Consider the following 27,490-nt stretch of genomic DNA (forward strand, 5'->3'; position numbering starts at 1 on the left):
GGTATTTTGATGAGGATTGCATTGAATCTGTAGATTGCTTTGGGTTGTATGGACATTTTAATGATATTAATTCTTCCAATTTATGAACAAGGTATGTGCTTCCATGTGTTTATATCTTCCCCTGCTTCTTTTTTCAATAACTTGTAGTTTTCCGTGAAGAGGTCCTTTACTTCTTTGCTTAAGTTTATGCCTAGATATCTTAGGTTTTTTTCTGTGATGGTAAATGGAATTGCCTTTTTAGTTTCTCTTTCTGTGAGCTCATCATTGGTGTATAATAATGCCATTGATTTCTTGATGTTAACTTTGTATCCTGCTACTGTGCCAAATTCATATATTAAGACCAGTAAATTTTTGATGAAGTCTTTAGGATTTTCTATGTACAATATGATGTCATCTGCAAATAATGACAATTTCACTTCCTCCTTTCCAATTTGGATCACCTTTATATTTTCTTCACATCTAATTGCTGTGGCTAAGCCTTGCAATACTATGTTAAATAAGAGTGGTGAAAGTGGGCATCCCTGTCTTGTTCCCATTCTTAATGGGAATGCTTTAGGTTTTTGCCCATTGAGTATTGTGTTGGCTGTAAATTTTTCATATATGGTCTTTATAATGTTGAGATATAATCTTTCTAGTCCCACATTGCTGGGCATTTTTATCAGAAATGAGTGCTTAATTTTGTCAAATTTTTTTTAGCGTCTACTAATTTGATTATATAGTTTTCATCTTTCATTTTTTTTGTGTGGTGTATCACATTCATTGATTTGTGAATATTGTACCTTCCTTACATGCCTGGGATGAATCTCATGATGAATAAATTTTTGATGTATTTCTGGATACAATTTGCTGAAATTTTGTTAAGTATATTGGCATCTATGTTCATCAGGATATTGGCCTGTAGTTTTCTTTCTTTGTAATGTCTTTATCCAATTTGGAATTAGCATTATATTGGCCTTATAAAATGATTTTGGAAGTGTTCTGTCTTCTTGTATTTTTTGGAATAATTTGAGGAGAATGGGTATTAGATCTTCTTTAAGTGTTCGGTGAAATTCCCCTGTGAAGCCATCTGGGCCTGGACTTTTGTTTGCTGGAAGTTTCTTAATAACATCTTCAATTTTCTCTGTTGTTATTAGTCTGTTCAAGTTTTCTATCTCTTCCTTCTTCAGTTTTGTGAGGCTGTGTGTTTCTAGAAATTTGTCCATTTCTCCTAGATTGTCCAATTTGTTGGCATATAATTGTTCAAAGTATGTTTCAATGATCCTTTGCATTTCTGTGGTGTCAGTTGTTATTTCTCCCTTTTTTTTCTGTTTTTGTTTATTTGGTTTCTCTTTTTTTGTTTCTTGGTGAGTCTGGCTAAAAGTTCATCGATCTTGTTTATTTTTTCAAAGAATCAACTTTTTGTTTTATTTATCTTATGAATTTTCTTTTTAGTCTCTATGTCATTTATTTCTGCTCTTACCTTTACTATTTCCTATCTCCTACTAGCTCTGGGTTTTCTTTTTGTTTAGTTTCTAGTTCTTTAAGTGTAGGGTTAGAAAGTCAATTAGGAATTTTTCTTGTTTCTTGAGGTAGGCCTGTAGTGCTATAAACTTCCCTCTCAGGACTGCTTTTGATGTGTAAAATAGATTTTGTTTTGTTGTGTGTTCATTTTCATTGGTTTTCAGGAAGTTTTTAATTTCTTCCTTGATCTCATTAGTAACCCATTTGTTGTTTAATAACTTGGTAGTTAGCCTCCAAGTGTTAGAATGTTTTTGTGTGTTTTTATTATAATTGAGTTCTAATTTCATGCCACTGCAATCTGAGAAGATGCTTGACATGATTTCAATCTTCTTTAATTTGTAGAGATTTACTTTGTGTCCTAACATGTGGTCTATCTTTGAGAATGACCCATGTGCACTTGAGAAGAATGTATATTTTGCAGCTTTTGGATGAAATGTTCAGTAACTATCAATGAAGTTCAACTGATCTAGTTTGTCTTGTAAGAACCCTATGTCCTTGTTAATTTTTTTTTCTACAAGATCTATCCAGTGGTGTCAGTGGCATGACTATGATTGTGTTGCTAGTGATCACTCCCTTGAAGTCCTCCAAAAGATTTTTAATATATTTTTGTGCTCCCTTATTTGGTGCATATATGTTTACCAGGGTTATATCTTTTTGTTGGATTGATCTTTTTAATATTATGTAGTGACCTTCTCTGTCTCTTATAATAGCCCTTGTTTTGAAATCTATCTTGTCAGATATAAGTATTGCTACACCAGCTTTTTTTCCATTTCCATTTGCTTGGAAAATTTTTTTCATCCCTTCACTTTCATCCTCTGTGAGTCTTTTGTTGTGAGGTGGATCTCTTATAGACAGCATATATATGGGTCATGTTTTCTTATTCAATCAGCTACCCTATGTCTTTTGATTGGAGCATTTAAGCCATTTACATTTAAGGTAAAGATTGATAAATAGTTATTAGTTGTCATTTTAATTTTATGCCTGTGTTTCTCTCTCTCTCCCTCTCTGTTTCTTTTTCTTACAACAGTTCCTTCAGCATTTCTTGCAGTGCTGGTTTGGTGGTGGTAAATTCCTTTAGCTTTTTTTTTATTTTTTTATTTTTATCCATGAAGCTCTTTATTTCTCCTTCAATTTTGAATGATAACCTTGCTGGATAGAGTAGTCTTGTATTCAGACCCTTGCCTTGCATTACTTTGTACACTTCTTGCCACTCCCTTCTGGCCTGCAGCATTTTTACTAGGAAATCAGCTGACAGTCTCATGGGAGGTCCCTTGTAGGTAACTTTCTGTCTCTCTCTTGCTGCCTTTTAGATTCTTTCTTTGTCTTTAATGTTTGCCATTTTTATTATGATGTGTCTAGCTCTAGGTCTTCTAAGGTTCATCTTGCTAAGACTCTCTGTGTTTCTTGGACTTATGTGATTTTTTTCTTCACCAGTTTAGGAAAGTTTTCTGTCATTATTTCTTCAGAGAGGTTCTCTATTCTTTTCTCTGATTCTTCTCCTTCCAGTATATCCCTATAATGTGAATATTGTTATGTTTTGTATTGCCCCACAGTTCCCATAAACTCTCCTTCTGTTTTGTTGTTGTTGTTGTTGTTGTTGTTGTTGTTGTTGTTGTTGTTGTTTTCCCTATTTGCTGCTCTATTTGGGTGTTTTTCTCTACCTTGTCTTCTAATTCACTGATTCGGACTTCAGCTTCTTCTCATCTACTATTGAACCCTTCTAATGTATTTTTCATAGCAGCTATGCCATTCTTTATTTCCTCTTGATATTTATGCTTAGCTTCTACTTCTGTATGCATAGCTTCTCTCTCTTTTTTTAAACTGAAGTAGTTCCCAGTGAGATTTTCATAATTCTTATTAAGTTGCTTGTAGTTCTCACCAAATTGTTTGAGCACCCTTAAAATCATTGCTTTGAATTCTTTATCTGACAAGTTGTTCTCTTCCATTTCCTCTAGTTTCTTTTCTGGTGATTCTTCTTTTTCTTTCTTTTGGGTATTGTTGCTTTGTCTCCCCATTTTAGCTGTCTGGTAGCTCTAGACCCAGTGAGGGATGTTTGGATGTGTAGGAAGCTCACTGTATATCATATAAGGCTACTGTGCTTCCCAGACTGTTTTGTTGCAAGTCGCCTCTTGCCTGCTGTGGATCCTGAAGGTTTGACTACTGGGGTCTTGTATTGGGGTGTCCTGGTAGGTGCTGCTGCTGGATCATGTGGGCCCCTCTGGTGCTGTGTTCCCACCTGGTCACTGGTGTCACCTGTAGCTGTATAGCTTATGCCCTGTTGGAGCTGTGCTCCCTGCCTGCACCATGGGCAGCTGTCACACAGGCCTCACTGGAGCTCTGGCTCCCCACCAATCTTGTGAGCAGCTGGGTTGTACAGGCCCCTTTGGAGTCCCCACTTCCTGCTGATCTAGTGAGGAGCTGGATTGCACAGTCCCTTCTGGAGACCTAGATCCATGCCTATCTGTGGGCAACTGGGTCACACAGACCTCTTTGGTGCCCTAGCTCCCTGTAGGTCCTGCAGGCAGCTGGATCAAACAGTCCTCATTGTGGTTTTAATTTGAATCTCTCTGATAATTAGAGATGATGAGCATTTTTAATGTGTCTCATTTGTATGTCCTGTTTGGAGAAACCTCTCTCCAGGTCCTCTGTCCATTTTATAATTGGATTGTTTGTCTTCCTTTTGATGAGTTTTATGTGTACTATATATATTTTAAATATTAAACCTTTATCCTATGTATCATTGGCAAATACTCTCTCCCAGAGAGTAGGTTTCCTTTTCATTTTGTTGGTTAATTTTACTTTGAAGAAGACTTTTAGTTTGATGTAGTCCCATTTGTTTAATTTTTTCTTTGTTTCCTTGCTTAGGAAGATATTGGCAAAAAAATTACTGAGAGATGTCCGAGATTTTTATGATATTGCAACTTACATTTAAGTCTTTTATCAATTTTGAATTTATTCTGATGTATGGTGAAACCTGGTAGTCTAGTTTCATCTTTTTGCATGTATCTCTTTAATTTTCACAACACCATTTATTGAAGAAACTATCTTTACTTCATTGCATCTCTTGCCTCCTTTGTCAATTTAAAAATTTACCACAAAGATGTTAGTTGACCTCTAGGCTTTCTGTTCTGTTCATTGATACATATACCTGTTCTTATGCCAGTACCAGGCTGTTTTGATTAGAAAGGCTTTGTAGTATAATTTGATATCAGGTAGTATAACACCTCCAATTTTGTTCTTCTTTCTTCTTGCTGAGGCTATTTAGAGTGTTTTTGGTTCCATATAAATTTTTGGAACATTTGTTCTAGATCTGTAAAATATGCCATTGGTATTTTAATACTAATTGCTTTGAATCTAGAGATTGGTTTGGGTAGTATAGACATTTTAATGATGTACATTTTTTAATCCATGAACATGTTATATCCTTCCACTTATTTGGATCTTCCTCAATTTTATTCTTCAATGTCCTATAGTTTTCCAAGTACAGGTCTTTTACATCCTTGGTTAAATTTATTCCTAGGTAATTTATTTCTTTGTTGTTGCAATAGTAAATAAAATTGTTTTCTTAGTGTCTCTTTCTGATAGTTCATTTTGGTGTATAAAAATGTCACAAATTTCTGAGTAGTAATTTTATATCCTGCTCCTTTGCTGAATTCATTTATTAGATCTAGTAGTTTTTAGGGGAACTTTTAGGGTTTCTATGTACAATATCATATCAATTGTGAATGACAACAGTTTTACATCCTCCTTTCCAATTTAGATGCCTTTTATTTCTTCTCCTTGTCTGATTACTGTGGCTAGAACTTCCAGTACTATGTTGAACAAGAGTGGTGAAAGCAGGCATTCCTCTCTTGTTTCCAATCTTAAGGGAAATGCTTTTAGTTTTTACCCAATTAGTATAATGTTGACTGTAGGTTTTTAATATATGGCCTTTATTATATTTGGGTATAGTCCTTCTATTCACACTTGGCTCAGAGTTTTTATCATAAGTGGGTGCCAGATTTTATCCAATGATTTTTCTGCATCTATTTATATGATTACATGGCTTTTAGCTTTTATTTTGTTTATGTAATGCATCACATTTAATGATTTGTGAATATTGTACCAACCTAGTATATCTGAAATAAATCCCACTTGATCATGTTGTATGATCTTTTTAATGTATTGCTGGATCCAATTTGGTAATATTTTGTTGAGGATTTTAGTATCTATGTTCATCAGGGTTATGGGCCTATAATTTTCTTTTTTTGTAGTGTCTTTATCTGGTTTGGGACATAGGACAATGTTTGCATCATAAAAAGGGCTTAGAAGTCTACCTGGCTCTTAAATTTTCTGGAATACTTTGAAGAGGAAAGATGCTAGTTCTTATTTGAGTATTTGGTAAAATTCACCTGTGAAGCCATCTGGTCCAGAACTTTTGTTTACTGGAAGGTTTCTTTGTTTGTTTGTTTTGTTGTTTTTAATTACTGCTTTAATTTTATTAGTTGTTATCAGTCTGTTCAAGTTTTTTTTTTTTTTTATTACTGATTCCATTTTGGAAGATTATGCATTTCTATAATCTTCATTTCACCCAGGTTGTCCAATTTATTAATATACTTGTTCACAGTTTTCTTAAAATTCTTTGTATCATCAAACCTTGGTTCTTGAGCATCTTGCGTCTTGAATAATTTGATTCTCAGCCAAGTTGTTTACAAAAAAATGTGTTAGTTGACAAACAAAACTTCTGTTCTTGACCCAGTAACTCTTTGCTACTGATACCTGTATGATCAGCACACACATCTCAGGTAATAAACAAAGAAGAGTGTTCATGAGTATGAGTCAGTTTACCAGTAACCTTTGCCTTGTTAATATCTCAGGAAATTGTGCTGTGAATATTTTCTTTTGCTTTTGTTGGTGTTTATTATTAAATACATACAATAAGTCACGGTGTTCCTAAGAAGGCTAGTGATAGCAGCCAAGTGAAAAATAAAGTTGTGAGAACAATGATAGAGTTAAAAAAATTGCAAAGTATTATATAGAGGTGTTAGCATGTCTGATCTGGCTATCCAGTATGGCAAGGCAAAATAATAATTTGCAGAATTTTAAAACAGAAAGAAACATTCAAGAGTGCTTATGTTGCTAACAGTGTGAAAGTACTCACAAAACAATGATCACAGGCAATTGAGAAAAGTTAAGGATCTGGAACAGATTGATTTAATTTACATTATTTCTAAAGAAAAAAAAAAAAGTGATTTTGTTTTCACACAAATCCCTTCTCAAACAGCCTTCCAGAACAAATTAAATTCAAGAACCGAGGTTCCACTGTATTTCTGTGGAGTCTGTGGTGACTTCTCCAGTTTCTGATTTTAATTATTTGGGCCTTCTCTCTTTTTTTCCTTGGTGAGTTTGGTTAAAGGTTGCTCAATTTTTTTTTTAATCTTTTCAAAGAATCAGTTCTTGGATTCAGTGATCTTTTGTATTGTTTTTTAATCTCTATTTTATTTATTACAGCTGTGATCTTAATTATTTCTTTCCTTGTATTTCCTCTGAAATTTGTTTATTTATTTATTTATTAAGTTATATTATGTGTAGAATTAGATTGTTGTGAGATTTTTCTTTCTTCTTGAGGTAGGCCTGTAATAATATGAACTTTCCTCTTGGGACTGCTTTCACTGTGTCCCATAGATTTAGGGTTGTTGTGTGTTCATTTTTGTTTGTTTTCAGGAAGTTTTCCATTTCTTCATTGATTTCACTGGTATCCAATTCATTGTTTAATAACATGCTATTTAGCCTACAGGTGTTAGAATGTTATTGAGTTGTTTTATTGTAGTTGATTTTTAGTTTCATGCCATTGTGATCTGAGAAGGTGCTTGATATGATTTCAATCTTCTTTCATTTGTTATGACTTATTTTGTGTCCTAATATGTGATCTATCTTTGAGAATGTCCCGTGTGCACATGAAAAGAGTGTATATAGATTCTGCTGCTTTGAAATGAAATGGCCTAAAAATATCAACTATATCCATCTGATCTAGTGTGTCATTTATGATCACTGTTTTCTTGGTGATTTTTGTATGGAAGATCTATTCAGTGATGGCAGTGGGGTGTTAAAATGCCCTACTATAATTGTATAGCTGTCAACCTCTCTCTTACTGGCCTCCAAGAGTTTTTTTAATAATATATTTAGGTGCTTTTATATTGAGTATATATATGTTTACAAGAATTATAGTCTCTTGTTGGATCAATCATTTTAGTATTATGTAGTGACTTTCCTTGTCTCTTCTTATGGACTTTGTTTTGAAATCTATTTGGTCAGAGGTAAATATTGCTACCCCAGCTTTTTTAATTTTCATTTTCATTTGTATGAAATATTTTTTCCACCCCTCACTTTCAGCTTATGTAAATCTCTTGTTCTGAGGTGGGTCTCTTGTAGACAGCATATATATGGGGCATGTTTTCTAATCCATCCAGCTACTCTATGTCTTTTGATTGGTGCATTTAATTCATTTACATTTAAGGTTATTATTGATAAGTACTTATTTATTGCCATTTTTTCTTACACCTATATTCCTCTTTGTTTTTATTTTTTCTCCTTGTTAATGGAGTCCTTTTATTTATTTTTATTTTAAAAAACATTTAAAACCTTTTTTATCTTCTTTTCTTTTTATTTTCTACTTATTATTATTTTTAATCTTTTTGTTGAAAGTATTACAAATGGCCCTTCTTAACAGAAACCTTTTAGCATTTCTTGCAATGCTGGTTTGGTGGTACTGAAGTCTCTAGATTTTTTTTCTCTCTGGGAAGATCTTTATTTTGTCTTCAATTTTAAATGACAGCCTTAATAAATAAAGTAGTCTTGGATGCAGGTCCTTGGTTTTTATTACTTTGAATACTTCATGCCAGTCCCTTCTGGCCTGAAGTGTTTCTGTTGAAAAGTAAGCTGGCAGCCTTATGAGAACTCTCTTGTAGGCAACTGTCTCTCTCTTGCTAACTTTAAGATTCACTCTTTGTCTTATCATTTGCCATTTTAATTTGTGTGGGTCTCTGATTTTACCTTGGTTGAGGCTCTCAGGAATCATACAAGTGATTCCTGAACTTGTATGACTTTTTGCTTCATCAGGTTGGGGGAGTATTCTGACATTATTTCTTTAAACAAGTTCTCTATCCCTTGCTCTTTTTCATCTCCTCCCTATGATGCAGATGTTGTTATATTTCGTATTGTCTCAAAGTTACCTTAAAATATCTTCATTCTTCTCAAAAAAAAAATTTTTTTATTCTCACCGAGGACATTTTTTTTGTTCAGATAGAGGGGGAAGGAGAGAGAGAGAGAGAAAGAGAGAGAAAGAGAGAGAGAGAGAGAGAGAGAGAGAGAGAGAGAGACATCGACATGAAAGGGACACATCCAGTGGTTGCCATCCACATGACCCAACCAGGGCCGGGGACAAACTGAAACCTAGGTACGTGCCCTTAGCGGGAACCGAACCCAGGTCTCTCTGGACCGCAGGCTGATGCTCCAACTGCTGAGCCTAACTGGCCAGGGCAATTTTTTTTTTTACTGCTCTGAATGAATATTTATTTTTACCTTGTCTTCCAATTTTCTGATTTGATCCTCTGCTTTATCCAGTCTACTTTTTATTCCTTCCAGTTTATTCTTGATGTTATGCTTTATGTCTGACTGATCAGCTTTTATGATTTCTATGTTTGTTTTAAGCTGTTGTAGTTCTCACTAAGCTCCTTGAGAGTCCTTATTACCATTACATTGAACTCTATGTCTGATTAATTTCCTGCCTTCATTACATTTAGCTCTTTTTCTGGAGATTACTCCTATTCTTTTTTGGGGGGCATGTTTCTTTGTTTCCCCATTTAAGCTGTTTCTTTTTGTTTATTTCTATCTATTAGACAGGACTGTTATGTCTCCCAGTCTTCATGGGGTGACCTTATGTAGTAGGTGTCCTGTGGGACACAATGGTGCAGTCTCCTTGACCTCCTGAGATGGGTGCTCTAGGAATATCCTTTGTGTGGATTACTTAAGCCTTTCTGTTGTAATTGGGTCTTAAATGCTTTCCACCCATTTGTGGGAGGAGAGGACTGACCCTTAGGCAGGCTGACTATGAGGTTCAACCTCAACCACGGCATACAAGCTGTGAGGTTCAAACTCAACCACGGCATGCACGGCATGCAAGCAGTCTTGCAGTGTCTTTTTGGGCTCAGTGGCATGATATCTTAGATCACCTGAGTTATGTGCTACAGGAATGTCTCTTGTGATTTATGTGCACCCTTAGTTGTAGTTGAGGTTTGGTTGCTGTTGCCCCTTTTGTGGTTAGAGTTAACCCTTTAGGATGGCTGACAGTAGGGGTAAACCATGGTTACCGTGTATGAAACACTGTTCAAGGGACTGCCCCCCAAGGCAGGTATTGTTCCCAGTAGGGTCTGGTATGTGAGTTCTGGTGTGGTCTAAAGTCCACCCTGGTTGTGTTGGTTCTGGGACCACCAGAGTGGATTTCAGATGCTGGTCACTGTTTGTATCACCATCTACTAGACCTGCATGTGAGTGGGAGATGCCAATCTCTGTAAAAGTGTCAGCTGCTTTCAGCCTAGAGCTGAAGGCAGATCTTTGCTAGGATCATGATTCTCTGCCACCTCTACCTGTCAGTTACACTGCTTCCTTCCTGAGGTTCCACTCAGTGAGAGGAGATTTGGTACCTGCTTCTAAGCCAAACACCTTAGTCTCTGCCAGAGTCTCCAACTCTGGTCCCCCCCTTTCTGAGCTCACTACAGGTTCAGGTTGGATACAGCCAGCAAAGTTCAGCTTCCATGGACTCAGTGGGATAGAGCCAAAGAGTCTCACATTGAGGATGATGCTATCCCAGCCTACAGTAAGGGGCTAAGTACATTTTCTCTGTTCTAGACAACAGCCTCTGAGGGTCTCACACTTTGAATGTCTCCACTCTGAACTGCTTTCCATTGCCCCACCAAAATTTGCCTAGCAGAGATAACTGGGATTTTGGCAGGGCTGGTCCAGTCTCCCTTTGAAGGTGTTACTAGCAACCTGTAAGGGGCAGGTGGTCACTCCTCTCCTTTCTGGGGCAGCGTAAGTTGAATTTGCATGGGAATTTAGATTTGCCTCCCTGAAAAGTAGCAACAGAGCCCAACACTTGCACATCTGACTCCGGGAGAGAAGCCTCTCTGGGAGACAAAGTCCAAAAATGCCAGCTCTGCATGGCTCCTCAGCACCCCCCCACTGCCAAACCAAGCAGAAGGGAGCTAAAATCAGCCTTGCATGACACTCCAATTGTCTGCAGGGCAATGCTGAAATCCCCAGCTCTGCTAGGTCTCCTAACCCAGCAGAACAGGACAGAAGTCTAGCTCCCTCACACTGTCAATCCCAACAGGATAGGGCAAAAATCCCAGCCCTGCACTGTATCCCTGTACCCCCAAAGCCAGCAGAATGGGGCAGGCCAAAGAGCTCAATGGGGGGAGGAGCACAAACTGCACTCAAGGTGGGAGACACCATTCCTCTTTACCCAGCTACAGGTTAGTCTCTGACTGGGTTTCTGCCCAAAGTCTTTCCAGAAAATAGAGGACCCATTAAAGTCACTGCTGGCTATAGCCAAAGGACCCCTCTGCAGGACACATGTATGGCAGCATGGCCTCTCCAGCAGTCAGAGTCTGGAGCAAACTCTCCAGACTGGTGCTGCAACAATGGGAGCATTCCTTTCCTGGGATGGTGTGGTCAGAGTTTCCCAGATGGACAGAATCTGCACTAATTTCTACCACCCGATGTTATGTAAGCTCCTCTGTCCATCTCTGTTGCTCTGGGTTTGAGATCACTGCGTGGGGTTGAGACCCCATGCTCCTAGGTTGAGGGAGTTTTGTAGCTGTGATATCCCTTCAGCTTCTAAGACACCACACTTGTGTTAGGAGGTTCTCCTTTTCCATGTATCTGACCCTTTTACCACTATGTGTCTTTTTCTGTGTTCCTTGGTTATAATATTTCAGATCAGTTATACTGTAATTTGTTTTTCAAGTTGATTGCTCTGTAATTTAGCTTTAAATTCTACCTGAAGCAGGGAGCAAATGGACACAGCTTCCAGATACACTGCATCCATCTTGGAATACTATTTTTCTTTCAATTTTATTGAATTATTGGGGTAACATTGGTTAATAAAATTGTATAGGTTTTAGGAGTACAATTTTATAATACTCATCTGTATTTTGTATTGTGCATTCACCACCCAGAGTCAAGTGTTCTTCTCTCACAATTCATCCTCCTTTACCCTCTTTTACCTATCTCCAACCCCCTTTTCCTCTTAAAAATCACCATACTATTGTCTGTGTCTACGAGATTTTCTTTGCTTAATTCCTTCACCTTTTCACCCATTTCCCCAACTCCCTGCACTCTAACAGCTGTCAGTCTGTTCTCTGTCTCTATTAGTTTGCTTCAATTTTGTCTCTTTGTTTATTTTATTCATTAGGTTCCACGTAAAAGTAAAGCCATATAGTATTTGTCTTTCTCTGATTAACTTATTTTATTTAGCATGCCAGATGTCTCCATGTTGTTGTAAAGGGTAATATTTCCTTATTTTTTTACAGCCAAGTAGTATTCCATGTGTAAATGTACCACCACTTTTTTATCTACTCATCTTCTTATGAGCACTTGGGCTACTTCCAAATCTTTGCTATTGTAAATAACATTGCAATGAACATAGGCGTGCATATATTCTTTTGAATTCATGTTTTGGGTTTTTTGGATATATTTCCATAAATGGAATCACTGGATCACAAATCAGTTTCATTTTTAATTTACTGAGGAAGCCATACTGTTTTCCACAATAGCTGCACCAATCTGCATTCCCACCAACAGTGCACAAGGGTTCCCTTTTCTCCATATTCTCGTCAACACTTGTACTTTGTTGACTCATTGATAATAGCTGTTCTGACAGATGTGAGGTCATATCTCATTGAAGTTTTAATTGCATCACTTTGATAATTAGTGATATTGACCATCTTCTCAGATGTCTATTGGCCATCATATGTCCTCATTGGAGAAGTGTCTATTCAGGCCAGATTTTAACTGGATTATTTATGTTTTTGGTGTTGAGTTTTATAAGCTCTTTGTAAATTTTAGATATTAACCCTTTATCAGATATATTATTGATGAATATGTTCTCCTATTCAGTGGGTTGTATTTTTATTTTTTAGATGGTTTATTTTACTTTGTAAAACATTTTAGTTTGGTATAGTACCATCTGTTTATTTTTTTGTTTTCTTGCCTAAGGAAACATATCAGAAAAACTATTGCTAAAAGAAATGTCCAGCCCTGATCTGTGTGGCTCAGCTGGTTGGGAGTCTTCCCATGTACCAGGAGGTTGTTGGTTTGATTCTTAGTCCAGGGCACATATCTGGATTGCTTACTACGGTGGGGGGTATGCAGGAGGCAGGACATTGATGTTGCACTCTCACATCAATGTTTCTCTCTCTCTATCTCCCTCTCCCTTTCCTTCTCCTTAAAAATCAATACATTATTCTTTTCTTATTTATTAATTTATTTTCGTTACAGATGTTTCTCATTTTTCCCCATGACACCATCCTCCCCTCCCCGCCCACCCCATCCTCAGCTTTGTTGTTTATGTTCATTGGTCATGCATACATGCATGTAAGTTCTGTGGTTTAAAGTTAAAAATTGAACTGCCTTTGACCCAGTGATCCCACTTCTAGGAATATACCCTAAGAAACCTGAAACACCAATCAGAAAGAATATGTGTACCCTTATGTTCATAGCAGCACTATTTACAATTGCTAAGATCTGGAAACAGCCCAAGTGTCCATTAGGAGATGAGTAAATTAAAAAGCTGTGGTACATGTACACAGTGGAATACTATGCAGCTGTAAGAAAGATCTTTTAACCTTTGAGATGGCATGGAGGGACTTGGAGAGTATTGTGCTAAGCGAAACAGGCTAAACAGAGAAAGACAAATATCACATGATCTCACTTATTTGTAGAATATAATGAACTAAACAAACTGCTGAACAAATTTAACCCAGGGACATGGGGGGAGGGGGAGGTACAGACTGACAATACATTATTCTTAAAAACAACAACAACAACAAAATGTTCCAGATTTTACTGTTTATATTTTCTTCTAGGATTCTTATGGTTTCTAGTCTTACATTTAAGTATTTAATCCATTTGAGTTTATTCTTTTTTATTTACATGCATCTTTCTAATTTTCCCAACACTATTTATTGAATAGACTATCTTTACCTCATTATATGCTCTTGCCTCCTTTGTTAAATATTAATTGACCATAAAGGCATGGGTTTATTTGTGGTTTCTCTATTCTGTTTCATTGAAAATAACACCAAATTTATGGGACACAGAGAAAGCTGTTCTAAGTGGGAAATTTACAGCATTACAGGCCTACCTCAAGAAACAAGAAAAATATCAAATAAACAACCTAACTTTACATTTAAAGGAACTTGCAAAAGAACAAACAAAGTCCAAATTGAGAAGAGAAAAATAAATAATAAAAATTGAGGCAGATTTAACAAAGGTGGCAAGAGCATACAGTGGAGTAAGGACAGCCTCTTTAATAAATGGTGCTGGGAAAATTGGACAGCTACTTGCCGAAAAATGAAACTAGACTATCAACTTACACCCTACACCAAAATAAACTCAAAATGGATAAAAGACTTAAATGTAACTCATGAATCCATAAAAATCTTAGAGGAGACTGTGGGCAACAAAATCTCAGACATCATACGCAGCAGAATTTTTACTGACACATCACCTAAGGCAATAGAAACAAAGGAGAAAATGAACACATGGGACTACATCAAACTCAAAAGCTTCTGCACAGCGAAAGATACAATCATCAAAACGGAAAGGCTACCCACTGTATGGGAGAGCATAATTGCCAATGATATATCAGATAAGGGGTTAATTCCAATACATATAGAGTGCTCATACAACTCCACAAAAGGAAGACAAAGAATCCAATTAAAAAATGGGCAGAGGAACTAAATAGACACCTCTCCAAACAGGACATACAAATGGCTAAGAGACATATGAAGAAATGCTCATCATCACAAATCATCAGAGAGATGCAAATTAAAACAACAATGAGGTATCACCTCACACCTCTCAGAATGGCCGCCATCAACAAATCATCAAACAACAAGTGTTGGCGAGGGTGTGGAGAAAAGGGGACTCTAGTACACTGCTGGTGGGAATGCAGACTGGTGCAGCCACTATAGAAAACAATATGGTGTAACCTCAAAAAATTAAAAATTGATCTTCCATTTGACCCAGTGATCCCACTTCTAGGAATATACCCTAAGAAGCATAAAACACCAATAAGAAAGAATATATGTACCCCCATCTTTGTAGCAGCACTATTTACAATTGCTAAGATCTGGAAACAGCCCAAGTGCCCATCAGTAGACGAATGGATAAAAAAGCTTTGGTACATATACACAATGGAGTACTACGCAGCAGTAAGAAAGAAAGATCTCTTATCCTTTGAGACTACATGGAGGGACCTGGAAATTATCATCCTAAGTGAAACAAGCCAAACAGAGAAAGACAAATTTCATATGATCTCACTGATTTGTGGAATATAATGAACATAACAGTTTGAGGAATGGGGTAGTCCCAGAGACGCGGAAGCGGGGTACAGACTGACAATCCCCTAAGGAGTGGGGAGGTGGGGGAGGGATGAACCACAGAACTTATACGCATGTATGCATGAACAGTGGACATGGACAACAATCTGGGGAAGGGGCAGGGAGGGGAGAGGGAGGGGGGAATCAGTGGGGGAAAAAAGGAGAATCATCTGTAACAAAAATTAATCAATATATATATATATATATATATATATATATATATATAGCCTTCAAAAAAAATTGAGGCAGAAATAAATAAAATAGAGTTAAAAAAAATGCCAAAGAGCTTTTAAAAGACAAAGAAGATTTACATACCTGAAATCAGACTCATCAAGAAAAAAAGAGAGATGACCCAAATAACTTAGGGGGAAAAAAGAGGAGATGTAACAACTGACTCCAGAAAAATACAAGGAATTATAAAAAAATATTACAAACAACCATATGCCAACAATTTGGGCAATCTGGAAAAAATGGAGAAATTTCTAGAAAGATACAATCTTTCAAAATATTCAGAAAAAAATCAGAAAATCTGAATAGATCTATTACAATTAATGAAATTAAAGCAAAATTAAAACAACATCCACCAAAGAAATGTCCTGGACCTGATGGCTTAACATGTGAATTTTACCAAACATTTTAAGAAGAACTAACATTTACCCTTCTTAAACTATTCCAAAAAATTTAAGAGGAAGGAAGATTTCGAAGCTTATTTTTTGAGGCCAGTATTACTCTAATTCCAAAATCAGATAAGGACACTACAAAGAAAGAAAAATCATAGGCCCATATCCCTGATGAACATAGATGCCAAAATCCTTAACAAAATATTAGCCAACCAGATCTAACAACACATTAAAATGATCATACACTCTGCTCAAGTGAACTTTAGTCCGAGAATAAAAAATTGGTACAATATCTGCAAATCAATAAACATAATACAGCACATGAACAAAATGAAGGATAAAATCACACAATCATATCAAAAAATGCAGAAAAAGCATTTGATAAATTCCATTATCTGTTTATGATAAAAACCTTCAGTTAAGTGGGAATAGAGGGAACAGACCTCAACATATTTTCTTAATTTCCCTCCAAACTTTGCCTTAAAACATAATATTGTAAATTTTCCATCTGTATCTCATAACAACATTGGGCAGAATCATAATATTTTCATTATTAAAATACATTCAGATTAATGATTCAACTATAGCATTGATTTCAATTCAATGACGTCTCTTTTCCCATAGGTTTTTTCCATGGCACTATGGATCTGAAGTATGAAGAAAGACCTGGTTATCTCTTTTGATCACACTCTCCCCTCTCCTCTATGGACAGCATTGTGAGCCAGCTATGTTGAAACTGCAGAGGGTGGTTCCAGGCTTAAGGGATTAGGAAATAAATTAAATAATAATAAAAATGTTCTAATGAAGTAAAGTGTTGCTGTATTCTAGTAACTGTTAAAGGCCAAGGAGGAATCTAAAGACATGGGAATTGGTTGAAGAGTTAGGCAGTGGAGAGTGGTCTTAAAGAGACTTTAGATTTCATTCTAACTACAATAAGAAATAAGCAGAAACTTTTGAACAATGGAGATACATGATATAATTTATATTTCTAAAAGTCATATCTGACCACTGTGAGATGGATAGTTTATAGGAGGCAAGGGTAGAAAAAAGTAAGACCAGTTAGGGAAAGATGGTGGTGATTCTTGCAAGAGATGGTATCAAGAGAATGATGAGAAGACCCAAGATTATGCATAATTTCTGAATATCCAGGCAATGGAATTAGAAATGGTGTGGGAGAGGAACAGAGAGTGAAGGGTGACTTCATATTTTTGACCCGATCAATTGGGTGAATGGAGATGCCATTGACAGATATAAGATATAATAGAGGGAAAGCAAATATGATGAAAGTAGAGAATCAAGAATTGAATTCAGTTTTAGACATGTTTTCTTGAGATACCTATTATATCAAAATGGAAGTGTTAACATAGATTACTGAATTTGTGGGTCCGGAGCTCCCGGAGGAGCTCTGGATGATAGTTATAAATGTAGAACCATCAGAGTGTTTATGGTATATAAAGCCATGGAAATGGAGAATATCACCAAGTACATGTATATTTAAGAGTGAAGAGAGCCAAAGACTAAGCTATGTGGGGTCCCAAATATCAAGTTGGGAAGGAGAGAAGGAAGGAACAAAGGAGACTGAAAAGGAATGACCAGTACAATAGAAGAACTGGTGTGGTGGTGGCCTGGAAGACAAACTTATTTTATTTTTTAATTACACTTTACCTTCCATATTATTTTGGATAAGTGTTTCAAGAAGTATGTCAATTTCTTCTTTAGCTCCCTTGGCTTTATCTCAGACTAGCAGTTTACTGAGAATACCAGATGAAAAAAAAATTCTTCTGTTTTAATAGCAAAGTATGTTTTTAGAAGTGTGTTTGTTCTTTGCATTTCCTGGTCAGTATTGCTTTTCCCTGTGTGCTATTACATTTTCGAGACCTCACATATAAATGTCTCCCCTTCCCACTTACAGAGTAGTCACATCATATGCACATTTAAACTCTTGTGATTACAAGTACAAGCAGTTGGAGGAAATAAGAACAATACAATGTTGTGGGTGTTTCTACCTGCCACACTATTCATAGCATGTGCCCAAGAACAGGATAAATAGATGTGCATCTGAGGTTCTTCTGGGGTTATAATCACAAAACAACACATTTTGAACATATGAATGAATTGTGAAATTTTTCAAGATAATTTCATTATAAATAATGTTAGCCTTATGTTTTGAGTTTAGCATTTAGCCTTATGTTAGATGAGATTCCATCCTACCTGAACTGGAATTGGGTGCAAACTGTCTAGATTAACTTTGTCAACAGAAAGGGTGTACAGAATGTTTCAGTTCCAATCCAATTGGATCTTGGCAGGCCTGCCATATGTCCCTCTCCTGTCCAGCAGTGAGGCATCCTTTAAACTCTCATTCAACTCAGGCTTCCTGGCTATATTAGATTCCATGGACTTTCTCTGGATCCTTCACATAGAACATCTATGTTGGTGGCGATTTTTACACATATGGAATAGCACTTTTATCAGAAATCCTCTGTCTTCTTCCTCGCCAACAATGTTTCTACTAAGATGATTATGTATCAGTACAGTTATGTGAGGTGAATTTATTTGTCTAATTTGTAATTTTTAAGAAAACTGACATAACACAACACTACGTATGTCTAGTTTTGGCAGCATAAGAAACTCATTTTTTTTTATTTAGAGAAAAGTAGTTAGGTAGCCCTCTTAAATATGTCATATTAGACAAGCACATAATTGTTTTGTTGTTGGCATGTCAAGTTATGAGGCATAGCTTTCATCAGCAGATAAAGCTGGGCACTGTCCCCTCTTTTTTCCACTAATTTGCATGAACAGATTTATATTAAGGGTCAAATAGCCATTAGAAAAAAAGGAATAGAAGCTTTGAGGTCCTAAATTATTAGAAGATGTCTGATAGCCTGGGGTTACCCTGAAAGAGTCCAACAGACAAGAAAAATCTCCCCCAGAAGAGTTGGATTTAAGCTTTGTTGATGGGGAGAGTGTCTTTTGGCAAAGCATGTTCTGTGATCCATCCTGAACCAATGTCCAGGCTCCATGGTATTCTCTGGGGAAACTACATGAGTATAAAATGATAGGCTTATATCTTGGGATTTATATCTGGTTTGGTATGAAGCAGCCATGCATGAGCATAAGCCTGAAAACAGAAGCACTGTCCTCTACACTCTGGATCCAGAGGGAGGACCAGAGTGCTCTTCAATGCCTTGCCTTGGGGCTTCTTGAGCAGATGAGGTCTCACCCCAGAATGTTTGACTTCCTGTCTTGGTGAAAACACTGTGCATGGCAATCACATTGGGAAAAGGTTTTCCCTCAAAGGAAATGGCCAACTCCCCCTTTTTCTTCTAAATAAAAAGCTATTACTACTGAACCCCTTAGGTACTTTCAGAGGGAGAGACTCAGTAGGACTAAGACTTGGAGTCAATAGGATTTGGATATGAGACCTGATTTTGCAACACAAGCTGATGAAGAATTTTCCCATGAAATTAAAAGATTGCCTATGAAAGAAAGCTACCTCATTCCCACAAAGGTATAATATATATTTTTTAAACAGGAAGGAGGTAGAGCATATGGAGAACAGAATGCTATCAAAAGTCATATCCAATATTCTGCTGCTCAACTGATATCTTATTTAAAATGTGTGCTTGTGGCCAAGGAAGTAGGAGGTGAACTCGTATCTGTCAGGCAAAGAAAAGAGTGTTTGTGCTGGGATTCATCCTGAAATGCCTGCTCATTCAGATCCTCAGGCCAGGAGGAGGGAGCGCCACATCCTTATCCTACATGACAATCAAAATCACACCACAGACTTCTCTTTCCTCACTTCTCCTACACAAGGGCTCATGGTTGGGTATAAGATAATGAGGACAGGCTCTGTCACCCACAATGTGGCAAGATAAAATGTAGCATAATCAGAAGAAATTATTTTAGGGTCCCTCCCCCAGAGTTTACACTGGTGACTCAATTCATCCTTTTGTGGCTAAATGGATAAGAGCAGATCCAAGATCCTTAAATGCACTGTTTTAATTCTGGCTCTGCCACTGACTTCATTTCTGCCATAGGTATACCATAAATGTCACCAAGCATATGGCTCCTCGAAGATGATATTCAACTCTCACTCACCTCACCAAATTATAAGGAACACAAAATTATATTATGAAGTCCTTTGTGAAGTCAAAATTTGTGTCATTGTCCAACTTGCTCAGCATCAGCCTCCTTATGCTTTGTGAACACTTTATAAATTGAGGATTACCTAAATATAATTGCAGTAGTGTTTTTAAATCTTACTCATTTTGAGTAGTGTTTATAATTATGGCCACTAGATCTTTCTCAGAATTAATCATATTAAACCTCAAAGGTTTTGCCAAGTAATGGGTCTCTGAGATTGGCCAGTAGAACACATCCTATGCTTCATATCAATTTCGCAGTCTTTAATTCTATCTCCAAGAAAATAGTCATTGATTCCAAAGACATTGCATATATCTCACATGGGAACTCAAATATATTTAGTGTCAATAAAGATAATAGAAACACTGAAATTAAATAAAAGAATAAATCTATGGCATTGAACTACAGTAGAAAGTGGAGGAAGAGGTGGCAAAGGAACAAAAATAATGAGTTAGTCTCTGGACAAACAGTAAACTTAAAAGTCAAAGAAGGGCATTTTATTTATTTCTGTGCCTCAGTTCACTTACTGGTAAAGAGAAGTAAAAACTCAAATTAAGCACACTTAGTAGACATTTATATTTTGCCTAATTTATAGCGACAGTTAGTTGTCACTCACTAACTGAAAAATTATAAATACCCATCAGGAATATTGTACAGATCTGAACTTGGAAGGACCTACCCTTGGTTAATACTCTGCTGTCACCATCTTGGATTTCTAATAATTGTTGAACAGGGACCCTCCATTTTTATTTTGCCCTGGATCCCACAAATAATGCATGTATACCACACACAAAAGCACGCACACATTTTTGTTCAGCATCCAAAGAGCTAAATTCTCTCCCACCTTAGTAAAGAAATATTTCCTTGTCTCTTTCTTTACTAATCACTGCCTCATTTTCCTTTTTTCTCTCATGGACAACTAATAATAGCTGTTTTCTACCCCAGGCATCTATTATCTTCCCTTTTGTATGGTGATCCATGTGCTGTCTTCTCTTACCATCATTGCATTGACCAGGCACTCCTTGTCTCTATGGCTATTAAGAAAACTTTCCTCTCTCCTCAAGGCCATAGTCCAGCCATGAACATACCCAATTTACAAACCCTTTCCAGAACATTCCCTACCTGACCTATTAGTTGAGGTTGGCACTGACCACTGCCTTAAGTGAACAGGCTCTCCTTTGTTTTCTAAAACACAGTTTCTTTCAGAGTTTCCTCTTACTTATCTCATAAATCTTTTGGTCTCTTTTGGAGATTATTCTTTTTTTCCACAGTGATAGGGATTACCAAGAATATCCTCTTTCTTTATTCCTGGAAAGTGGGATCAGTACCTTTTTGTAGTTTCTAAAGTAATTTATGCTAATAATTGTATGTAGAGTAGCAAAGAAATCATGAGGACTCAGATTAGAATCCTTGAACTTCTACCAGTTAGATATATGATATGGGACAATATATGTAATCCCACAAACCTGTTTTTACACCTATAAAATGGAGGGAAATTATCCCTACCTGTTACAGTTATCATGAAGATTTATTTATTCATTCACCAAGATTTTTTGAGTAGCTATGCACTGGACATATAGTAATAAACAAAACATAAAAACTCCTCATCCTGTGGCACTACTATTGAAGTGTGAGACAGACATTGAACAAATTAATCACTTGGAATGATACAGTGATTGATTGGGACTCTGAAGAAGAATAAAGCAAGGCAAGAATAAACCTATTGAACATGAAACAGTACAATGCCTCACAGAAGAGTTATTCAGAAAAGGTTTACCACCATCTTTTCCATCATCATCACCATCACCTGAATCTCTCTTGATATCGATACAGACCTTAAATTGATTATTCATCCTATTTTCCTACCTTCCACATTCCCTTATTTTTTATTACCCACCTTGATTCATAGTAATAAAGTTTCAGCTGAATATCATTTCTACTACCCTGATACATATTTTGGCTCTGGCCCTCTTCTCTAGCCCTCTGACTCCTGATCTAAGTTAGACCTTCAACATTTTTTACCTGACCTAATGTGAGAGCTAAGTTTGCCCTCTCCAGGCTGTTCTCCAATCTGTCACCCACACAACTTCTGAGAATGTATGTCGATCCCCTGATTAAACTCATACAGTGTCTTTCTATCACTATCCGTGGGTACAGGCCAAGTTCCTTAAACCACCTGCCTCTCCAGACTCCCCACTGCTCGTGCTCTCACCCCTCTCTTTTTATTTTTTTAATATGTTTTATTGATTATTTTAAAGAGAGAAGAAAGGATAGAGAAATAAAAACATCGATGTGACTAAGATACATTGATCAGCTGCCTCCAGCATGCCCCCTACTGGGGAACAAGCCCACAACTCAGACATATGACCTGACCAGGAATGGAACCGGACCTCTCAGTCCATGGGATGATGCTCAACCCACTGAGCCACACCATCCAGGCTCACCCCTCTCTTTTTAACATTGTAGATTTCAAGACACTGAACTATGAAGCCCTTGACGCTCACATGACTATCTTACCCCTGTGTCACTACCCCATTCCACCATTTTCTCTCCTTTCAATGCCTTTCACACCCTTTAATCTGGCTAAATACTCTTCCCCATGAGAGACTCAAGGCAGACATTATTCTTTTATTCATTTCTCTGGTCTCCACCCTAAACTGCCTTTCTTCAACTGTTACTAGGTTGAGTATTACCTGTAAGGCTCCCATGTACCCTGATCAAAACTCTGTCTCTTTCACTGAAATCACCAGGTTCCTACAGATTATATATTTGTGTCTGCTTCTACCAGATGCTACTGAAAGACAAGACTAAGTCTCACTTGTTTTCCGAGGTTTTTTCAGGAGCAACTTTACCACAATCCTCCCTACAGCTATGTGTTCACTTGTCCTACACAGCCCATAATTGTCATTTGTGAATTTGCCAAAATCTTGATTTGTCAGTCTTTGGGAAATACCATTAGTTCAGCCTAAATTGGTATTATGGAAAACTTGCTTCTAACCTTTCAAGGCCATAGTTTAGCAATGGAGCTATCCAATTTACATGATTAAACAGACCACTTAACATCTCAGGTTAAAATATTTATGTTCATATTTATAGTGCCTTTAAATTTTTTGCCAAGAATCATGAAGTAATTTTTGCATTGCTTCTATGTAACCATAAGGCCTAGTTTGAATTTTGTAAATCAAGTGGAAGGAATCTCCAGCAAAGAAAACTGCCAGAACCCTGAACAGCAATACCTTTACTAAATTGTTGAAATCTCTTTTTATCAAAACTCCTATAATAGCCTGAAGCACTTAATTCTCTCTTCCCTTTTTCTTCCCTGCACTGTCTTCTCTCTTGAGTGTCCAGTCCGCTCTGGTAATCATCCGGAAACTCATATTTTGTTGTGTTCAAAACTGAAAGTTCCTACCTTGCCACCACTCACCTTTTTTTCTTCTTCTGAATTCACATCTTGGTTTGTAGCACTGAAATTTATACAGATGCCCCAAGTCAAAACTTTCTCAATGACCCTTCACTCTTCTCTTTTCCTCCCTTAATATACCTAATCTGTTTCCAGACTCCATTTTGTGTTTTTCAATTGTACAGAGTCTGACTGATTGGGCTCAAGAGACTTTGTGGAATTCAAGGGACCATATATATGATAACAGAAGATGATTTGGCTCTGGGTTACATGTACACAATGCAATATACAGGTCATGTATTATACAAATGTATGCTTGAAACCTATGTGATGCTATTAACCAATGTCACCCCTATAAATTGAATTTTAAAATGTTTTTACTCTCATTTCCACTCCCACTGACCTCTAATTTCTTGCCTAAATTACTTAAATAAGTTCCCTGTGCCAGGAATCTCTTTCCTGAAACAAATCTTCAAACTGTTTTCAGACCTCAAGACAACTAAGACTTTAGCATCTTTTGCATTACCTGCAAAATTAATGGAAATAGAGTAGCATCACATATAAGGATTTCCATCCTCACCTACTCCTTATGCCCCAAGGCAGAGGCCCTACTACAGCCAACTGGGGCTTTCTCTTAAAGTGTCATGGTTCTCCATGTCTCCTTACCTTCCCACTTGCTGCTTGTCATTTCTTGAATTCTCCCCCTGTGTGCCCTTCCTTAAGAACCTATAGTCTATTCTCGAATCACTGCTCAAATATCTTGGGGGATAAATATATGAATCTTTCATTCTTCCTGTGCTTCTTCTTCATATGTAGTCTCCCAACAGAAAGCAACTTTAGTGCCAGAGAATGCCAGAGAACTTTTTGCTAACTCTATTAGTAGGTCTTACTATATTACATTTGTTTATGTATTTATAATACCTACTAGACCAGGATCTCCCAGCAGCCAAGGGTGGTATCATTTCTACTGTTTTATCCCAAGTATCTATAGCAGTGCCTGACTATATGGCACTAAATTTTTTTTCAGTAAACAGCCAAGTGATAAATATAATAGTCATAAAAGCAAATAATTCATCAAACATTTCTTTCTTAGTAAGAGGAAATATGCAGCTTAAAAGATAATGAGAAGGCTGTAGTTTCTCATTTTCAAGATGATCAGGAGCTTATAAATATGACTATAAAATGTTTTTCTTACATAGTAGAAAAGATTGACATCAATTAGCAGATAATGACCTTAAAAGGAGATGTTCCCAAGGATAGTTCTTTTGAGAGTTTTTTTTGTTATTTTTTTGTTTGTTTTTTTTTTGAAATTTTTTTTATTTATTTATGTTTTTGTTACAGATATTTTACCTTTTTACCCCATTGGCACCCCCCCACCCCCCCCTCCACCCTGTCCCCGGCTTAGTTGTCCATGTCCATTGGTCATGCATACATGCATATAAGTTCTGTGGTTTATCTCTTCCCACCCCCCCCCACCCCCCATCCCCTCTTCTGAGGGATGTCAGTCTGTGCCCCACTTCCATGTGTCTGGGTCTACTGTATTCCTCAGACTGTTATGTTCATTATATTCCGTATATAAGTGAGATCATGTGGTATTTCTCTTTTTGTGCTTGGCTTCTTTCACTTAGGATAATACTTTCCAGGTCCCTCCATGTCGTCTCAAAGGATAAGAGATCTTTCTTTCTTACAGCTGCATAGTATTCCATTGTGTATATGTACCACAGCTTTTTGATCCATTTGTCTACTGGTGGACACTTGGGCTGTTTCCAGAACTTAGCTATTGTAAATAGTGCTGCTATGAACATGGGGGTACATATATTCTTCCTGATTGGTGTTTCAGGCTTCCTAGGGTATATTCCTAGCAGTGGGATCACTGGGTCAAATGGAAGTTCAATTTTTAATTTTTTGAGGTAGCACCATATTGTTTTCCATAGCGGCTGCACCAGTCTGCATTCCCACCAGCAGTGTATTAGAGTCCCCTTTTCTCCATACCCTCGCCAACACTTGTTTGATGATTTGTTGATGGCAGCCATTCTGACAGGTGTGAGGTGATACCTCATTGTTGTTTTAATTTGCATCTCTCTGATGATTAGTGATGTTGAGCATTTCTTCATATGTCTCTTGGCCATTTGTATGTCCTGTTTGGAGAGGTGTCTATTCAGCTCCTCTGCCCATTTTTTAATTGGGTTCTTTGTCTTCCTTTTGTGGAGTTGTATGAGCACTCTGTATGTATTGGAAATTAACCCCTTATCTGATACATCATTGGCAATGATGTTCTCCCATACAGTGGGTTGCCTTTCCATTTTGATGATTGTTTCTTTTGCTGTGCAGAAGCTTTTTAGTTTGATGTAGTCCCATGTGTTCATTTTCTCCTTTATTTCTGTTGCCTTAGGTGATGTATCAGTGAAAATTCTGCTCCGTATGATGTCCGAAATTTTGTTGCCTACATTTTCTTCTAGAATTTTTATGGATTCACGGGTCACATTTAAGTCTTTTATCCATTTTGAGTTTATTTTTGTGTATGGTGTAAGTTGATGGTCTAGTTTCATTTTTTTGCATGTAGCTGTCCAATTTTCCCAACACCATTTATTAAAGAGGCTGTCTTTACTCCACTGTATGCTCTTGCCACCTTTGTCAAATATTAATTGAGCATATTGCCTTGGGTCCATTTCTGGGTTTTCAGTTCTGTTCCACTGGTCTATATGCCTGTTCTTGTGCCAGTACCAGGCTGTTTTGGTTACAGTCGCTTTGTAGTATAACCTGATATCTGGTATTGTGATCCCTCCAACTTTGTTCTTCTTTTTCTAGATTGCTGTGGCTATTCGGGGTCTTTTTTGGTTCCATATGAACTTTTGAAGTATTTGTTCTAGTTCTATGAAATATGTCGTTGGTATTTTGATGGGGATTGCATTGAATCTATAGATTGCTTTGGGTAGTATGGACATTTTAATGATGTTAATTCTTCCAATCCATGAACAGGGTATGTGCTTCCACTTCTTTATATCTTCCTCTATTTCTTTTTTCAATGAACTGTAGTTTTCTGCAAATAGGTCCTTTACTTCTTTGGTTAAGTTTATTCCTAGGTATCGTAATTTTTTTGGAGCGATGGTAAATGGGATTGTTTTTTCAGTTTCTCTTTCTGTGAGTTCATCATTGATGTACAAGAATGCCGTCGATTTCTTGACGTTAATTTTGTATCCTGCTACTTTGCCAAATTCATTTATTAAGTCTAATAGATTTTTGATGGAGTCTTTAGGGTTTTCTATGTACAATATCATGTTATCTGCAAATAATGACAGTTTCACTTCCTCCTTTCCAATTTGGATCCCTTTTATTTTTTCTTCATGTCTGATTGCTGTGGCTAAGACTTCCAGTACAATGTTAAATAAGAGTGGCGAAAGTGGACATCCCTGTCTTGTTCCTGTACTTAATGGAAATGTTTTTAGTTTCTGTCCATTGAGTATGATGTTGGCTGTAGGTCTTTCATATATGGCCTTTATTATGTTGAGATATGATCCCTCTATTCCTACATTGCTGAGCGTTTTTATCAGAAATGGATGCTGGATTTTGTCGAATGCTTTTTCAGCATCTATTGATATGATCATGTGGTTTTTATTCTTCATTTTGTTTATGTGGTGTATCACGTTTATTGATTTGCGAATATTGTACCAGCCTTGCATCCCTGGAATGAATCCCACTTGGTCGTGGTGAATAATTTTTTTGATGTATTTCTGGATCCGATTTGCTAGTATTTTGTTCAGGATTTTGGCATCTATGTTCATCAGGGATATTGGCCTGTAGTTTTCTTTCTTCGTAGTGTCTTTTTCTGGTTTTGGAATTAGAATTATACTGGCCTCATAGAATGTGGTTGGAAGTATTCCTTCTTCTTGAATTTTTTGAAATAGTTTGAGGAGAATGGGTGTTAGTTCTTTTTTGAATGTTCGGTAAAACTCCCCTGTGAAACCATCTGGGCCTGGGCTTTTGTTTGCTCAGAGAGTCTTGATTACATCTTCAATTTCCTTAGTTGTTATTGGTCTGTTCAAGTTTTCTATCTCTTCCGGGAAGAGTTTTGGGAGACTGTGTGTTTCTAGAAATTTGTCCATTTCGCTGAGATTGTCGAATTTGTTGCCATATAGTTGTTCATAGTAGTTGTTAACGATCTTTTGTATTTCCGTGGTGTTGGT

Source organism: Molossus molossus, unplaced genomic scaffold, assembly GCF_014108415.1.
Source record: "Molossus molossus isolate mMolMol1 unplaced genomic scaffold, mMolMol1.p scaffold_m16_p_7, whole genome shotgun sequence".
In the NCBI taxonomy this organism is placed as follows: Eukaryota; Metazoa; Chordata; class Mammalia; order Chiroptera; family Molossidae; genus Molossus; species Molossus molossus.